General features: G+C 36.1%; 1 protein-coding gene across 1 annotated transcript in view; it reads left to right on the forward strand.

Moving 5' to 3' along the window:
- LOC127546533 (cadherin-13-like) overlaps nucleotides 1–16,826 on the forward strand; it is a 633,923-nt gene that overhangs the window by 120,464 nt on the left and 496,633 nt on the right. The window lies entirely within an intron of this gene.

Consider the following 16,826-nt stretch of genomic DNA (forward strand, 5'->3'; position numbering starts at 1 on the left):
AAATTATTGGAACCTCACATTCAATGCTGAATTCTTTAAGACAAAAGTCCAATTCAGCCTTGGGGGCAAAATGGATTCTGTTCTACCCCTAGACAATCTCTCCCTTTCAGAAATTCAAATGAAATATTAAAAACTCTCTAATCTCTATCTTGCCTCAGTTTCTCCAGCATTATAGGATAAATCTGAATGACCGCAAAAATGAGTATTTATTTATTATTGCTCATGCCTCTATTATTCTCACCCAATATTTAAGCATCTGACCTGTCATTCAACAAATATATTTTAGATATCTACAGCATGAAGAACATTTTATTAGGAAAATGTCTGTTAAAAACAAATGGGGAGAAATTATTTAAGTAAATAGTGGGATATATCTCATTTAACAATTAGAAGAAATTCAAAGAATTCATCTTGTCCATTCAAGAGAAGGAACACAAATATCTTGATTTATATTTTTATGTTATAATGAAGTTGTTTTCATTAATACATGAAATATTTCTTAAGCCTGTACTAGCTTTTGGACATGTAGCTCAAATAATAGTCTTGTTCTTTGTATTCCAAAAAATGATACTCCAGTGTTACTATGATCTCATCAAATGAACATTTTCCCCCAGTGTTGCAAATAACTTTCTATTCATGTATGCTTGTTTATGACATCTCATCAAGAAAATAAACACATAAAGAATTCGTAGTGTTACTACAGTATCCATCTTTGATAGACATCTTTGATTCAGTCCCAGAAATGAGAAGAATCAAACCATAGCAGTCATAGCTGAAGCCTCGATTTATGGAAAATATCCCTTAGGAAAGGAAACGGCTGAAACAATATAGTTAATAAGCATATCAAATCAATTTTTACATCTCTTTGGTCTTTTCAGAATTCTAATAGAGTATTTGGTGAACAGTATAATGATTACAATTAACAGAATTCCCTTATAACAAGAGCTGAAAAACAATTGTGTTATTTATGCTCTAAACTAACAAGACAGGCCACCTACAATCGATACTTGAGCTTGCTCACTGCCAAACAGTCTTCCCATTATGTAAATAGAATGGCCTGAGGGGTGAGTACAATGAATAGAATAATAACTGAAATACAATTGCACTAATAGTGAATTCCTTGTGACTGTCAACTTCTGTTCCTTTCACTTGGCAATAAAAGGAAAGGGGACATATGGAGAGGAAGAATCTTTCTCTGTTTCTGACTTTGTGCTTTACCACCTGCAGACCTGCCTCTTCTCCAGCTTTTAGAGTGCTATACCTCTTCTTTCTACTGATCCTATCTGACAGAGGCTAGTGCAATACATTACACATAGGTAATTCATAATTATGTTTGTTAGTTCAACTCAGAATTCTCTCCTCCCTGAAACCTGACTCTAAGCCACAATGATTGTGCCCTTCTTTGAAATGCTATGACTTTCTGCAAAGTCCATTATAATCTGTATGATGGCACTGACATATGTCACCATTTATCATTCTCTTATTTTGAGAATTCTCCTGCTTTGACTTCTTGATATGGCTCTGACCTGGTTCTCCTCTTTTTGCGCTGGTAGACCTTTCTCTTTCCCCTTCATTGACTATTCTTCCTTTTCCCAACTACTTTCTCTAAATGTCTTTTTCTTTAATCTTTTCCTCTTATTTTTCTATGTCCCCTATTGAAAGTATTGGCTACCACATCAATACAGATGAATTATATCTAGAGATATGCCATTCTGGTTTCTTTCCTTACCTATATAGGACAACATTTCCCCTTGATTTTTTGCATATTCTGCTTGACCTATCAACAAATCCCAAATGGAGCATCATTCTCCACCCCACACCCCACTCAACAAAGTCTTCCTCCAAACTCGGAGTTCTTATGCTACAATAAAAAGAGTCAAGCATTAACAAATATTTTTGAGTGCATAATATGTAAGTCAGGAAAGTTGAGTCTTTTCCCAGTTCTGCTCATAATTTCATGGTCTTTGGCAAATTATTTCCTCTTTGGGGTATTCTATTTTTTGATATGGAAAATGAATCATCATTTTTGTGACTCCTTTTTGCCTCAGAAATTTTTGGGTGACTTTGGGCATTTAGGGATATAAAACAGGCACACAAATAAAACATTTACTAATAAATCATAATTCTACAACCTTCACATTCCATTATGAGACCCTCATGGGTTCATGAACCACAATTTAAGAAACTAGAATCTAGATAAGCACCTACATTCTTTACAACTCTAAATTTTATGATGCTATGATGTAGTCCTATACTTCTGGAGCTCTCCAAGATATTGTAATATAGTCACTGATCTAGTATTCCCTAGTAACTGAGAAAGATAAGATGGTTAAACTGAGAATTTGATTGTCTTTTTGTGGTTCATAGGTCTGCAATTAGAAATCCATGCATATTGGAGTTTGGGAATTATGCTGACCAACCCACACCCAGGATTCCCTGTATTTGTTAAGATCAAAGTCATGGTGGTAATTTGTGAATGGGATTCTATACTCTATTTTCTGGTATTAGGTAATCAAAGTTTCTCTAATCTCCCAAGAAAGACAAATTGTAGTTGAGAGCAACAAACAAAAAATAGGATGCCAATGCTATGGTTTATCTAAGTATAAACATTTATACTAACTGCCATTAATTACTATTTCCAAAGAAGAATCTAATAGCATCCTTTTATGCAATGGTTGTCTTTGCTAGAGTCACTTTAGAGCATTAATCTATGTTCTTCCAAAAAACTGGCTAGCAATGGCATTGCCCCTTTGATCAACTTTGTCGCTTTCGCTAGAACATAGACATGAAACTCTCCACATTGAATTATTAGCAGCAGCAGAAAGCTGCCACAGAACTCACTTCGTTGTTGTTGATGTTATTTGTTATTTGTTTGTTTTTTACCTTGGCCACTGTAAAGTCATAGACAAAGATTTCCAACAGAGGAAGAAGCTGGGGTATTTTATCTATAAGGCTTGTGGGATTGACTGTTACAGCTTCTTTAAATTTCTAAAAGTAGTAAAGATGACTTAAATTTTATTGTGATATTAATGTGATAAAATGCTGAAGAACCTCTCAAAGACCTCCCTTTTTTGTATGTACCCAGTTATACTTACTCAAGTAATATATAAAAGCCAATGGTTTTATATGCCTTCTTCTAGTAATAGGAATATGATGAAACTCCAAACATACTGTAAATATTGCTGGTTGCAATCTGTTTCTCTTCCTGGGCACAAAGACAGCACATGATGACATAGTTTTAGTTATTTATTTGGTTTATGTCATTGTAAAGATGTTTTATGTTAGAACTTGTATTATTTTAGGGGGAAATTCCAAACCTATACAATCACACTATGGCACATATTATTGTGAGTACCATTATGTTGGTAACTGTGGATTTGTGAGAAAGACTTTTTCATAGTTTAGTTTGACACCTAACAGAGAAAAAGGCTTTCTTTTTTTTTTTTTTTTTTGATTCCATATGACTGTATAAAATTCAAATTTCTCCACTTCAGGTTGTTTCAAAGACTATGGTAAATTCAAGATTCCCAATTTGAACTATTTTCTGTTCCTCATACATGGCAGTCTACCTCTAGGCTCTGGGCCTCATATAGGCAGTTTCCTATTTTGCAAATATACTCCTTCTTCATCACTATCTCTTAGAGTCCTTCAAAGTTCAGTTTAAATGTTACTGACACGATAGTTCTGAGGGGTCTTGCCTGTAAGAATATTTTTAAAAAATATTTTATGTATGTATATACATGTGTGATTTATTATATTTATAAATATTAGAGTTTACATTTATGTAGTTATATTTACTTATATGGATACATGCATTCTTCTAGAAGAATATAATGGCTATGTAGGCAAGTCCTCCTTTATTTTTGTCTTTCTGCTCATAGTACTCTTGAAAGTTATATTGACTCAGTCACTCAATTGTTCCCAATCCTTCTTGTCAATGAGAACAGGGGAATGCTCTGTTAGAGAAGATGATATCAAGTATGCAGTTTTTGGCATTACTTGCTCTTTGTCACATAGCCCCACCTGCAAATTACCACATTTTTGTTATCTTGGAGAGGAAATAAGATGCAAGGGCTCAACCTCTTTTGCTAATATTGACCTATATGAAATGTCTATCTCATTACAAAAATTCACAGTAAAAGCTATTCCCATCTTAAAACCATTGCTGATCTGAGTTTTGTCTTGTAAATCAAGGTGAAATTCCAAATGATGAATTTTGAAAGGAAATGAGGTTTTGTCCATAGTATGTGCCAGCTACTTATTAAGATTTCCCAAAGCCTTGTACCAAAGGAAAGTAGACACAAACAAGAAGCAGCCCCCTCTTGACATACATTTGTGCAGAAGGCCATGAGTTCATGGTTTATGGCCTGGACTAAGGAAGAACAACCCCCATCCCCAGTGGAGCTCAGTCAGTTTTCTGCACTGCAAGACTGACAAAAAGAGAAGACCTTTGGGATGGAGATTACCCTTTAGCACATCAACAGAGTTCGGGTTAGCAGTCAGTGGAAAAATGTCATTGTGGCTGACAGAAAGCAGTCAGAGGATAACTGCCTGCTGTGAAGTAGAGGGAAGAAAAGGAAGGGGATCTATCAAGAATCCTCAAAAGAACTGCTCCACTTTCATTAGAACTGGAACTGGCAGTGAGGATGTTGGCTCAAATACTTACTCTAAAGTGATTGTTCAGAAGTGTAAAATATTCCCAGGTTTTCCAGACCACTCCTTTTGAACAATGACAGTTGATATGTGAATATCTAGAAAAGTCAAAAAATAACAAAATAAATGTCAATAGGTCATATCAGCAGAGAAGAGAAAGTCACTGATTTAAAATATCCGTGGAGACATTTTTTTAAAATACAAATTTTCCTTATTTTGGTTATATCTGAATGCCCCTTTCCAATTTAGAATCTGACTTTCAAGAGAGACAGGATATTAAAGAGAGAAGTACATATCCCTCTTCAGTTCTGAAGATAGAACACAAAAAATTGAGCAGAATTAGGAGGATTCAAACACAATTATCCTGATTCTAAATTAGTGCACTTTCCCTTGTATCTTGCTACTTTACTTGAAATATAATGTGTTACATCTTGGCCCTAACACTATTCTGTAACACTAAGAAAGCCATTTTCCTTCCCCAGTTTCAGTTTTCTTACCTCTTTTAAATGTATACTTAAAGATTTTTCTTTTTTTCTCCCCTTTCCTCATCCCCAAGGGAATTAGGGCATTATTTATTGCCAGTGGACCAAAATTAGCATCAAGTTGATCAGCATACATATACATATATTAAGATAAATTGAGCTCTGACATTTATATCAACCTTTAAGTTTAAAACACTTTTATACATTGTCTCTTTTCATTATCAATTCAATTCAACAGACAAGTATATAATATGTGCCACACACTCTGTTACCTGCAAAGATTAAGAAGAGATCCTTGTCCTCAAAATTACATTCTACTGGCTCCTCACCAAAATCCTATGATTTAAGAATTAGAGATACTGTCGTCTCCATTTTACAAGTCAAATCATTAATTGACCAGCAGGTACTTTAAGTGTCTATTAAATTTCTGAACTGGGCAATAGAGGCAGAAATAAAGCTACACAGTCCTCCTTCTTAGGGACTACAGAATCCCAAATCCTTCGACTCCACTCAGACACATTGTCCTCTCAAGGTTTCATGGTTAATACAAGTAAAACGTAATCCTCCTGACCTAGGTCTCTCTTGTATGCAAGTTCATTGTTTTTCCAACCATATTTTACATAATCACTTCTAATCTCCCTCTTCCTTTCCCCTTCTTCCTTTTTTGCTCCTTTATTCCATCTGAGGAGTTAAACAATTTCATACTACCTATGATCAACTATTTACTCCTTTTATTCTTTAAACTCCTCTTGAGCTAATTTATTTGTTTTGAATTGCCCTTCCCTGTCCTCCCTTCCCTTCCAGGAACAGTACTTCATATGACTGAGAATTGATGGCCTTGAGCCTTTGCTGTCAAAAGATACTTAGCCTCCTGTTGCCTCTAGGAGGAGACCAAGTATGACCAGAAGCACGAACACACTGATTCGCATGATGAGTATTGCTGTATGAGAATTCAGTCTGGTCTGGTCATAGGATTTCAAGGGATAGAGACACAGCTGCAGTCAACTAAAGCTAATTACAGGATTTATTGAATAACATAGAAATAACATAGTACATTAATAAATAGGACTGTCCTTGCTTTCTCTGCTATTCAAATTCCTACTTTGACCTCATTAGGGATATGAAAGGAATAGTTACGTGTAGCTGATTTCTAGGCAATCAGTTCAAGAACCTACTGACTCCAAATGGATCACAGATATTAAAGGATTTTATCTCCCTCTGCAGCAGTAGACAAAGGGAGCTTGGCTATTCCTACTTGGAGTGAACAAAATTCCAGCTATCTTTGAAGAACCCAATCTGAGTAGACTGGATAAACCTGAAGGTGGAACTATGCAGAAATATTTTGTAGCCAAGAATTTCCCTCGAATATATTCACCAATTAATTCAGCAGTCTTGAGCTATACATTCCTCTTTCTCCTAGGGGCTTATTTAACTGATTTGCATTAATGGTTATTTTTAGAGCATAAAATTTAGAAATAGAAAGGACCTTAGTGAAATTATTTAACTAGTCCCTACCTCCATTCCTATTTTATAGGTGAAGAAACTAAGATACCAAAAAGGTTAGTCAAAAAGGTTAAATGGGCCATGGTCACTCAGCTAGCAAATTCCAGGGATTTTAAATCCCAAATCTTCAAAGTCCAATTCTCTCATTAAAGCATCTCAATATGTGCTCTTTTTTTTTTTTTTTAAGAGCCACTGAATGTGTGTGTATGTATGTGTGTGCGTTTGTGTTTCTGCTTTAAACTTGTATTCTTGTATTTCCTTGGAACTGGATGACTTGGGGGAAGGGAAGGCAAGAGACTTGGTTGTAAATTGGCTATTGGTACCATTTCCTGGGGGAATATCATCAGTTAATAGTGATCATTGCCCAGATTGACAATATGTGATGCTACGAGCTATAGCAGTTATAGCAATATTTGATATGTAGTGGGTAAATTTTGAGACCAGCATCATGAAAACCTAAATTCAAATCCTATCCCATGTCATTTGTCAACTATCATTTCTCTTACTCTCAGTTTCCTTATCTATAAAATGGAGATAATATCTCTGGTACCTACTACCTTATAAGGTTTTTGTGTGGCTCAAATGAGATGTACACTTTTCTAACTTTGTTTTTGCTGTTCATTCATTTCAGTATTGTCTGACCCTATGACCCTATTTGGGGTTTTCCTGATGAAGACACTGGAGTAATTTGTTACAGTTCATTTTACAGATGAGAAAACTGAGGCAAATAGAGTTTGCCCAGAGTTACACAGTCAGTAAGTGTTGGAGGCTAGATTTGAACTCAGGAAGATGAATTTTCCTGTCTCCAGGCTGGGTACCCTATACCCTGTGCACTAACTGCCTTTCCTAACTTTATTATGTAATATGAATACCACTGTTGTAGTATTTTTATTATTATTTTTTCTCAGATGTTACCCTTAGCTGAGGATTCCTGCACCTTTGAAATGGAGCACCTGGGCACAGATAAATATTTTTCTACCTATTAAATGATGAAAGGTTCCCTTGGTAGTTGAATTCCAGATAACTGATCTTAGACAGCAGGGGCCAGAATGCCATATCCACCCATCTTCTGCAACACACTAAAGAGCAATCCTACAAATATAGTAATCAAGCATCATTTGTCACAAGCAGGGTTTAAGCTGATATTAGCCCATAAGGGGACATTTTCAGACCAGAGTTTTCCAGGAATAAGGACTTCTAAGTGTCACCTTTAAATTTGAATTCTGACATCTTCCAAGTCAAGTAGAATGTGTCCTTTTTATACACAATTGGGCTTCCCCCTTCTACCCCCGCTTCTAATCTTCCTTTTGTGGATAAAACTAGGATACTTCTTAATGTGTCCCCATAGCTCTATTTCCATTACTACTCATTCTCTCCTGTATTTACAAGCACCCTTGGAGCTATTCCAATATCGATTTTCAAAGAGTAGTATTAGTACTAGGGGCAGCGGGTCAAAGCCCAGAGAGACTGAGAAATGCCTCTTTTTCTGAGAAAAGAACTGTTTCACTCCAATCCTAGCTGTTTTTAAAATGTTCTAACTTCTCACTTTTGCAACTTAATCCAAGGAAGAACACATATACACAATTCTTTCCCTAATTTTCTAAATTTTCTAAATACATTTTTTCAGGATTTTTTTCTCCTCCCAGCAGAACTGGAAGAAAGTACATGAGCGCCTGGGAGAAAGTCTTATAGCATGAGAAAGTAAAAACTGGTATGAAAGGATTATGTCAACATTTAATTGCAAAAGATACAGTTCCTCTGCCTTGAGGGCTTATGGCATAACTGGCTTTTCATTTAAAGCTCAGCTTCAGGGTAATTGAACGGTAGAAGCAATTTGACGGTTGCAATTTAGAAGTGTACATGTGCTTCGGTAATAACTCACATTACTGCTTACAATTTAGCCATAATTTAAGCCTGGAGATTGAAAATCCCCCTGGTCCTTGTGCGAATGCCACGTGAAATGCTTTTTTGTTGGAAGAGTTTTTATGAGTTTGCCCATCATTCCTTTTATCATTCCTCTTTGTCCAGTTGCCATTGCTACATGGCAGTGTGGTTCAGTGGGAAGTCAGCTACACTGGAATGGAAAATGTTGGGTCCAAAGCTGAAGACCAAATTCTAACTCTGTTCATTACATACTATTTGATTACTTTCTGTTAAATGACTTGACCTTTTTAGGCTTCAGTTTCTTCAATTATAAAATGATGGGGATTAGACTACATGACTTCAGAGCCTTCTCATACCTTCAAATCTATGATCCTCTGAATTGCAGTGGAGACAGACCTACCATCAGAGTAGGAGGATACTGGGCAGCCCAGTCTTATGCTGCTCATAAACTTTCCATGGTTCCTGACAGGGCTGTTCTAATGTAGACAGGTGAGCTAGGTGAATACTCTCGTATTGTTAAAGTGGAGAAAAGAGGAGAAAATGAAGAAGGGAGAGAAGATGGAGAAGGAGCATTATATTATTATACATTATACATATATATGACATAATATGTATATGTTATATATCATACATATTATTATATTATATATAAGGACTTATGTTCCTGAGCTTTGATATCTCACTGATCAGAACTTATTTTAGGTTGATACACTCACTGAGTCCCATCATTCAATCAGGCAGCAACTGTCATTATGAATAGCTTGGGCAAATTCTGAGGAATTGGAAGGTAATGCTCAAACACTGTGTTTTATTCTTTCAGCAGACATTTATTTAATATGTACCAGGCAGTGTGCTAGGTGCTAAGGATCAAAAACATAAAATAAAATAAAAAGAAACCAAACTCCTGTCTTCAAGAAGTTTTTGTTCTTTTCTTTTCTTTTCTTTCTTTCTTTCTTTCTTCTTTCTTTCTTTCTTTCTTTCTTTCTTTCTTTCTTTCTTTCTTCTTTCTTTCTTTTTCTTTCTTTCTTTCTTTCTTTCTTTCTTTCTTTCTTTCTTTCTTTCTTTCTTTCTTTCTTTCTTTCTTTCTTTCTTTCTTTCTTTCTTTCTTTCTTTCTTTCTTTCTTTCTTTCTTTCTTTCTTTTCTTTCTTCTTTCACAGGGAGGAGGGGTGCTATAGCATATAAGTATTTCTAATTGTCCTCCTTTCTTGAAGAGGATCATAATATCAGGAAGATGATTCTATGACATGCAAGTGAGTTGTATTTAAGTGAAGGAGGGTTGTGTACTTTCTCCTCCAGAGCCATCTGGGTTAAGTGGCCAGTTATAGATCAAGTTGATCTAGTTGTTGTCCTTTGTTGCTAAGGAGGAACAAAATGATATTATGTTAGAATCAACACACAGTGTGTACGACTGTGACTGATCAGACCAATAATAGCTCAAAATGCTCTGCCGTAAGGTGGGCACAAATAGTTCATATGAACATTTGGGGTAACTTCTCTAATTTTGCACATTTTGCATTTCTTTTGGAGGACTACTGGAGATGACCATGGATGCAGGGGCAAGACCTTGGGCTTTTTAGTCTAAAGTCTTTAACAGGTCTCAGTTTTACTGTTTTAGCTAGAAAACCTAGGGGTTCCCCTCTCAGATTTATTTCTTTTTTGGACTAAGTGAAAGGCCATTTTTTTTTGCCTCAGTAACTACCTACCATGTATTATATAAACAGATAAACATAACAAACCACATACAAAGTAAAGTACAAAGAAAGACACTTAATAAGAGGTGGCACTTGAACTAAGCCTCAAGGGAAACTTTAAAAAAATATAAGAAATGGAGGGAAGGAAGAAACTATTCCAGGTATGATTAACAGTTTGTTCAAAATCAGGGAAATGAGAAATGAAATGTCATTTATGGAGGAAAGCAAATATGCCATTTTGTTTGGAATGAAGAGCATGTGGAGGATAATAGTATAGAGTAAATTTAGAAAGCTAGGATGGAGCCATATTATGTAAAATTTTAAATGCCAAAGGGGGGAGAAATGTTTGTTATTTTAGAGGCAAGAAGGTAAGGTGAAGAGTTCTTTAGAGGCAAAAAAACTGAAAAGAGAAATAATTACTTAAAGACACAAAGCATCAGAATTAGGATTATTTAGTTTTTAGTTACTTTAATATTTGCAATTGAATAATAATAACATTTTTAATATTGATTTAGGTTTAATAAAATGTGTTGCTACCTCATAGCATCATCTATCTATCTATCTATCTATCTATACATATATATATATATATATATATATATATATATATATGCTGTGCATTTAACTTGTTGTTCATAAGGAAGATATGAATCTGTGAGTCACAGTAAAGAACACAGCTAGTTAATTGTGAGAATTTAGATTCAATCCCATATCTTTGAGGACACTAAATGTGAGACTTATGTTCACTATGGGACATTTAAAGTAAGATATTAACTGTATTATTGTTATTAACTGTATGATCTTATTTAGGCCAGTCATTAATTCTTCCTGGACCTCAATTTCCATATATGTAAAATGATTAGTGTGAATTTAAACGTCTTCTCTTTAAGGTTTTTTTTTTCCCCCAAATAATCGGTCCCATCCAAGTTTCTCTTGCTCCTTGTTTGTTCTTTGATTGGCTCAGTGTGAGTGTAAATAGCAACTATTTTCTGTTCTAATTAGATTCTCTGAAGGTCTTCCCTCCCAGATTGATTCTTCTGTAGTGGCAAACGAGGTCACCTTTTGTCTCAATTCTCACTTAGCCTTTAATCACTGAATGGGCATTGCCTTAGACAAAGGGAGACCTGGGAAAGACCCTCGCTTAAAAAGGCCAAGATCTCCTACCGCATTCTGGCCATCGTCACTTGCCTTGACTTATGTGTTGCCATTGGACTCTTGATGATTCTGGAGGAGAGAGAGAAGCTGATAATTGTGTGCAGCTCTGCTTCACTTAAATTCAATTTACTAGAAAGTCAAGATATCACCCTTGTGATGTCATTGATCCTTTTCTAGAATGATGGATGAACACTTATACAAACAAAATCTAGCTTAAACAATTCTAATTTCACAGAATTAAATGAAATGATAATCTATTGCCTTGAATAGTTCTCATTTATATAGAGAAAAATTTCCTGGATTGTGCTTCTTGGCACAAAATTTACCTGTGATTCTCTCTTAAAATATTATCTCTTAATGTAAAAAATTTCCCAGCCATGGAGCTTAAAGAATCTACCCAAGTACATTAATAGGCAATATGTATAAAATTATGTTCCTTAATCAACCATAAGTAAATCTTTGTGACTTAAAATTATCTTCATTTAAATTAGTAATAAACCATATATTGGACTGTCATCATTACTCTTTAAAAATATTGCTGAACATGAGTTTAGGCATTCTAAGGACTTCCATATTCTGTGTGGTTCCATCTTCTTTGATGACACCTATTTGGCCAAACAAGGAAACTTTGAATTATTATGTTATTATCAAGGTCAAGAAACCTGAGATCAAAAACCTAGATGATTAAGAATAACTCTTAATCTCTTAGCCCCAGGTTTTTCATCTGTACAATGGGGATAAATCTATTTATCTCACAGTCCTGTTCACAAGAAAGATTTAATAGACATATTCCACCAACCAATCAACAAGTATATGTTAAGCACGTGTTATATGCTGACATTGTGATAGATACTGGAACATGGAACAATGGAAAAATGTCTACTTGCAAAGAACTATATTCTGTAGGAGGAGACTAGAAGTACATAAAAATATTTACATGCAATATAAATATAAATTTAACAAATAACAAGACTTTAAAATTAGTTAAAGAAAAGGTAGTTCAGAGAATAAGGAAACACTTTGTAAGATGACAATTGAGATGTATCTTAAAGGAAGGAAGGAACTCTCTGAGGCAGAGATAAGATGGAAAATACATTTCAGGCATGTATGATAGCTAGTATAAAGGCAAGGGGATGGACAATGAATGTTAATTATGAGGAGCACAGAGAAAGGTAGTTTGGATGGATCTCAAAGTGCTAAAGGGCAAATAATGCCCAGTGAGCTTGGAAAGATGGATTGGGGGCAGGCTGGGTAGAGATTTAAACTCTGGGCAGAAGTTTGTGATTTACTGGGATTGATTAAATAGGGAAGTATTATGCTCAAAACTGAGCTTGGGGAAAATTCCTTTGTCAGCAGTGTGTGGCAAGGTATGAAGAGGAAAGAGATTTTAGGGAAAGAGACCAATTAAAAGACTGTTGCAATAATCAGAGCAATAGATGATGAGGATCTGCACTAAAGTAGTAGCTGAGTTTATAGAGAGAAGATGTCAAATGAAAAAGATATTCAAAAGTAGAAATGGTAAAAATTGATGGGATTGGGATGGGAATAAACATTTCTGTGCCAGATATTATCTCATTTGATTCTCCCCCAAAATCTATGAGATAGTGCTATTATTATCCTCATTTTATAGGTGAGGACACTGAAGTTAAATGACTTGCTCAGGGTCATTACTTAGTGTGTGTGTGAGAGGCTGAATTTGAATTCAGGTCTTCCTGACTCCAACTCCAACTCTCTATATCATGTCATCTAGCTGTGACTGTTTTAATATGGAAAGTGAAGGAGAGGGAGGAATTAATCATAATGCTGAAGTTATGAACTTTAGAGACAATAAATGGTCTTTAGATTGAAGTAAAGTTTAGAAGAAGTAAAATATTGAGGAGAAAATATGTTTATTCAATTTTGAATATATTGTTTGACATGTCTTTAGGACTTTCAGTTTGAAATGTTTAATAGACAATTGATTATGTAGGTCTGAAGTTTAAGAAAGAGATGGGCTAGGCCTGGGAGTCATTTGCTTATGTGAACATATGGGAACTTAAAAAGTTAAGATAGAATATAGAGAGAAAGCCATGAAGAAGACCTAGGCAAAGAATTTTGGGGAATACCCAAAGTTGGGAGTCATGATCTGGATGATAAGCCAGAAGAGGAGACTAAGGAACAGTCAGAGGCATATAAAATATGAGTTGGGAACTGAATTTGGAGAATTAGAGACAAATAGAATGAGACAGAGACTGACAGAAAGAGAGACTGGGAGACAGAGATAGAGACACGGTGATAGAAACAGAAAGAGGGAGGAAAGAAAAGGAGGAAGAGAGGGGGGGAGGGGGAAAAGGAGGGAGAAGGAGGGAGAGGGAGGGAGAGGGAGGGAGAGGGAAGAGAGAGAGAGAGAGAGAGAGAAGAGAGAGAGAGAGAGAGGAGAGAGAGAGAGAGAGAGAGATTGAGAGAGACAAAGGTGATCAGAACAAGGATGGAAGCAAAATGAAAGAGAATGAGATGAATATGAAAGGGGTTATGGAGGCAGAAACAACAAGATTTAACAACTGGCTATGGCTATGGGTGGGAGGTGTTGAGGGAAAGTACTTTGTAGACCTTAACATTCTATAAAAGCATTATTCATTATTACTTTTTCCTCACCCATTGGGAAGGAAGGGCCATTGAGGCATATTATGGGCCCCCTGGCCTTGACATTTCTCACTTTATGTTTGCAAAGGATTCCAACTAATACCAATTGCTTTCTTGTAATGTCCAGAGTTGCTTTGTACTTCAGGCTAGTTTTTATCAAGCCACTGTAGTCGAGTTATTGAAACTGCTTAATGATTTTCTTTGAAGAATCAATGTTGCTGGTGACCTAGTCAAAGCAATGAAACAACTCTAAGTGGACATTTACAAAGGGTACCCAGGGACCCAAGGCTTGATATACAAGCCTGCCAGCACCAGACTCACCCTTTGTAGCCCTCATTCACACACACAAAGAGAAGTAGAGGCAATTACCCAAACAATACAGCCAAAGAAAAGCTTTCACCTGAACTATCCACATAATTGAAAGGATAGGAATGTGACTGGGAGCTGTTTTGCTTAAATTCTGAGGACTGATGAGCTCACCTCTCCAATCACCTTGCCTGAATGTAGAGACCTATCCAGAATGCCAGATCACTGCATCCCAGAGAGATGCCTGAACCCTCAGATTTAGCATCCTTTAGTCCTCATTGAATTAACAAAGAGGTCATAGGCAGCAAGGAATCAACCCCCTCTGACACCCTACAGACCTTCTGGTAAAGGGACTATTGTTCTCAGCTTGATGACAAGTTCCCCATCTTCACCTGATTCAGAAAGTGCCCCACATTCAAAGTCATAAATGGAAGTAAAATCCTGCATCTATCTATTTTGTATGTTAAAATCATACCCTAAATAGCTCCTGACAGAAAACCCAGCTATGGGTCCCTGCTGTTCACTCCATCCCCCATTTTTGCCTTCACTGACATTAATAATATTAATATCAATGGGGAACACATATTGGAACAATTATTTCTTACAGGAAAATCATATGACCCTGAGAGAACAATCATCTTCACAAGTATATAATTTGTTAGATGTTTGAGCCTCTCCCAGATGATGAATCCTATGCCAGCCATTCTTGGCTGTGTAAAGCATCCCTTCGAGGAGGAGTATTCCTTGGTCCATTCCCCCAGCATCTCTCCTGCTGTGTATGCACAGGAGGTGGAGAGGAACAAAAGGTGACTGTGTCCTGGGGTGATAGTCCTGGCAGGCAAGGAGGTCATACAATTTGGTGTGTCAAATGAAATTAAAATGTACATTTCTCTGAATACTTAACATGCTATGTAAAAGCAAGATAGGATTATTACTGTTATTACTACTATTTTAAATCACAAAGCCGTGCGTGCTCCAGTATTAGCGACCTAAGCTCTTACTACCCTGAATAGATTGTTGCTGAGGTCCATAGCAGTACAGGGGATACAAAATACAGGACCAAAATGATTCCTACCCTAAGGAGCTCTTATTTCTATAAAGGGGTGAAAAGAGTCATAACAACATAGAGAGAAAAAAATCACAGAAAAATGAACAAAGTACTTACAGAGTAATTAGGAGAGGACCAGCAAATGGCAGATTAGGAAAGGATGCATATGGGAATGCATGGATCAAAGTATAAAAATACATTTTATTAAGCACTTGCTATGTTCTGCTCACTGTGCTATGCGATGAGGATACAATTGAAGCAAGAAAAGTAGTCTCTTTTTTTCAAGGGGAAAAATGAAGACTTTTAAGTCGAACTGGAAAGGAAGAAGACAGCAGTATGGGCAGCTGCACCATTTGGAGATAACTGAGAAGTGTCAGTATTGTGGTAGGTCTAGCCCTGGGCAAGGTACGGTAAGGTAACCAGAGACCAAGATCCTAGGAAGTGGCCCCTGACCTGACCCTTGAAACGAGCTAGGGTTTCTTTAAGGCAGAATAAGGATGGAGAATGAGACATTTTTTCCTCCTCTCCATTCTCCACTGCCTATGTCCCATTGAATCAACTAAATCAATAAAAAGTCACAGTCATTGTCACATGGAGATGTGAACCTCTATCTTCATATCTACTGTATCTCTATTAACATGTTAAGCTGAATACTATTCCCTCATCTCTTTTATATATTCTGTGTAGCTCTGAACTCTTATTCAAGAGGATGATATCTGAATAGTTTGAAATCATCCATCTTACATAGCTGTTACTCATGTTACAAAATCTGAAGCTAATCACTTCCCTTCTTTCAGGTATAATTCCTTACAGTGCCTCCCTCAGAGGCCATGGACTACTTTGTCATGCTTTTACATTAGCCTGGAGTTCCTTATGTCCCCAAATATTGCAAAAAGCCAGGGTTCTCCCCATTAATTATCTCTACTAGGTCCCTTTTAATATTTCAGATTTTGCTTAGAAAAGGTAATGGATTAACATTCATGAACAGTTAACTGAAAACTGGTTTATCAGATATCTTGGTGTTTCCTTCAGAAAATAAGGGACCTCATGGGAAAGTGATATAGGAAAGTAACTTTGGATTGAGGGAAAAAAATGATGCCTCTGCTGTAATAACATGTGGGAATGTCCAAATCTCAGAACATACTACTATTGTCTAAAAATCAATATGAGTTAATGGTACAACATGGCTGCCACAAAAGCAAATGCAATTTCAGACTGAAGTTGAAAAGTATTTTTTATTCTTACGGCATATGGTAGTCTAATCGTCATCTGCCTCAATGAACCAAATTTTGTACTCAGTTTTAAATACCACTTCAGGAAATATATTGATAAAATGAAGGGCTTCCAAAAGCTAGTGACCATGATGATGAGGTTTGGTGAAAGAAACTAGGAATGCTTATTCTGGAGAATAGGGAACTTGGGAATGTATATTCAAGTATCTGAAGGTAATTCATTTAGTAGATGGAATAGATTTTTTTCTT

The sequence above is a fragment of the Antechinus flavipes genome, chromosome 2 (genome assembly GCF_016432865.1).
Source record: "Antechinus flavipes isolate AdamAnt ecotype Samford, QLD, Australia chromosome 2, AdamAnt_v2, whole genome shotgun sequence".
Lineage (NCBI taxonomy): Eukaryota > Metazoa > Chordata > Mammalia > Dasyuromorphia > Dasyuridae > Antechinus > Antechinus flavipes.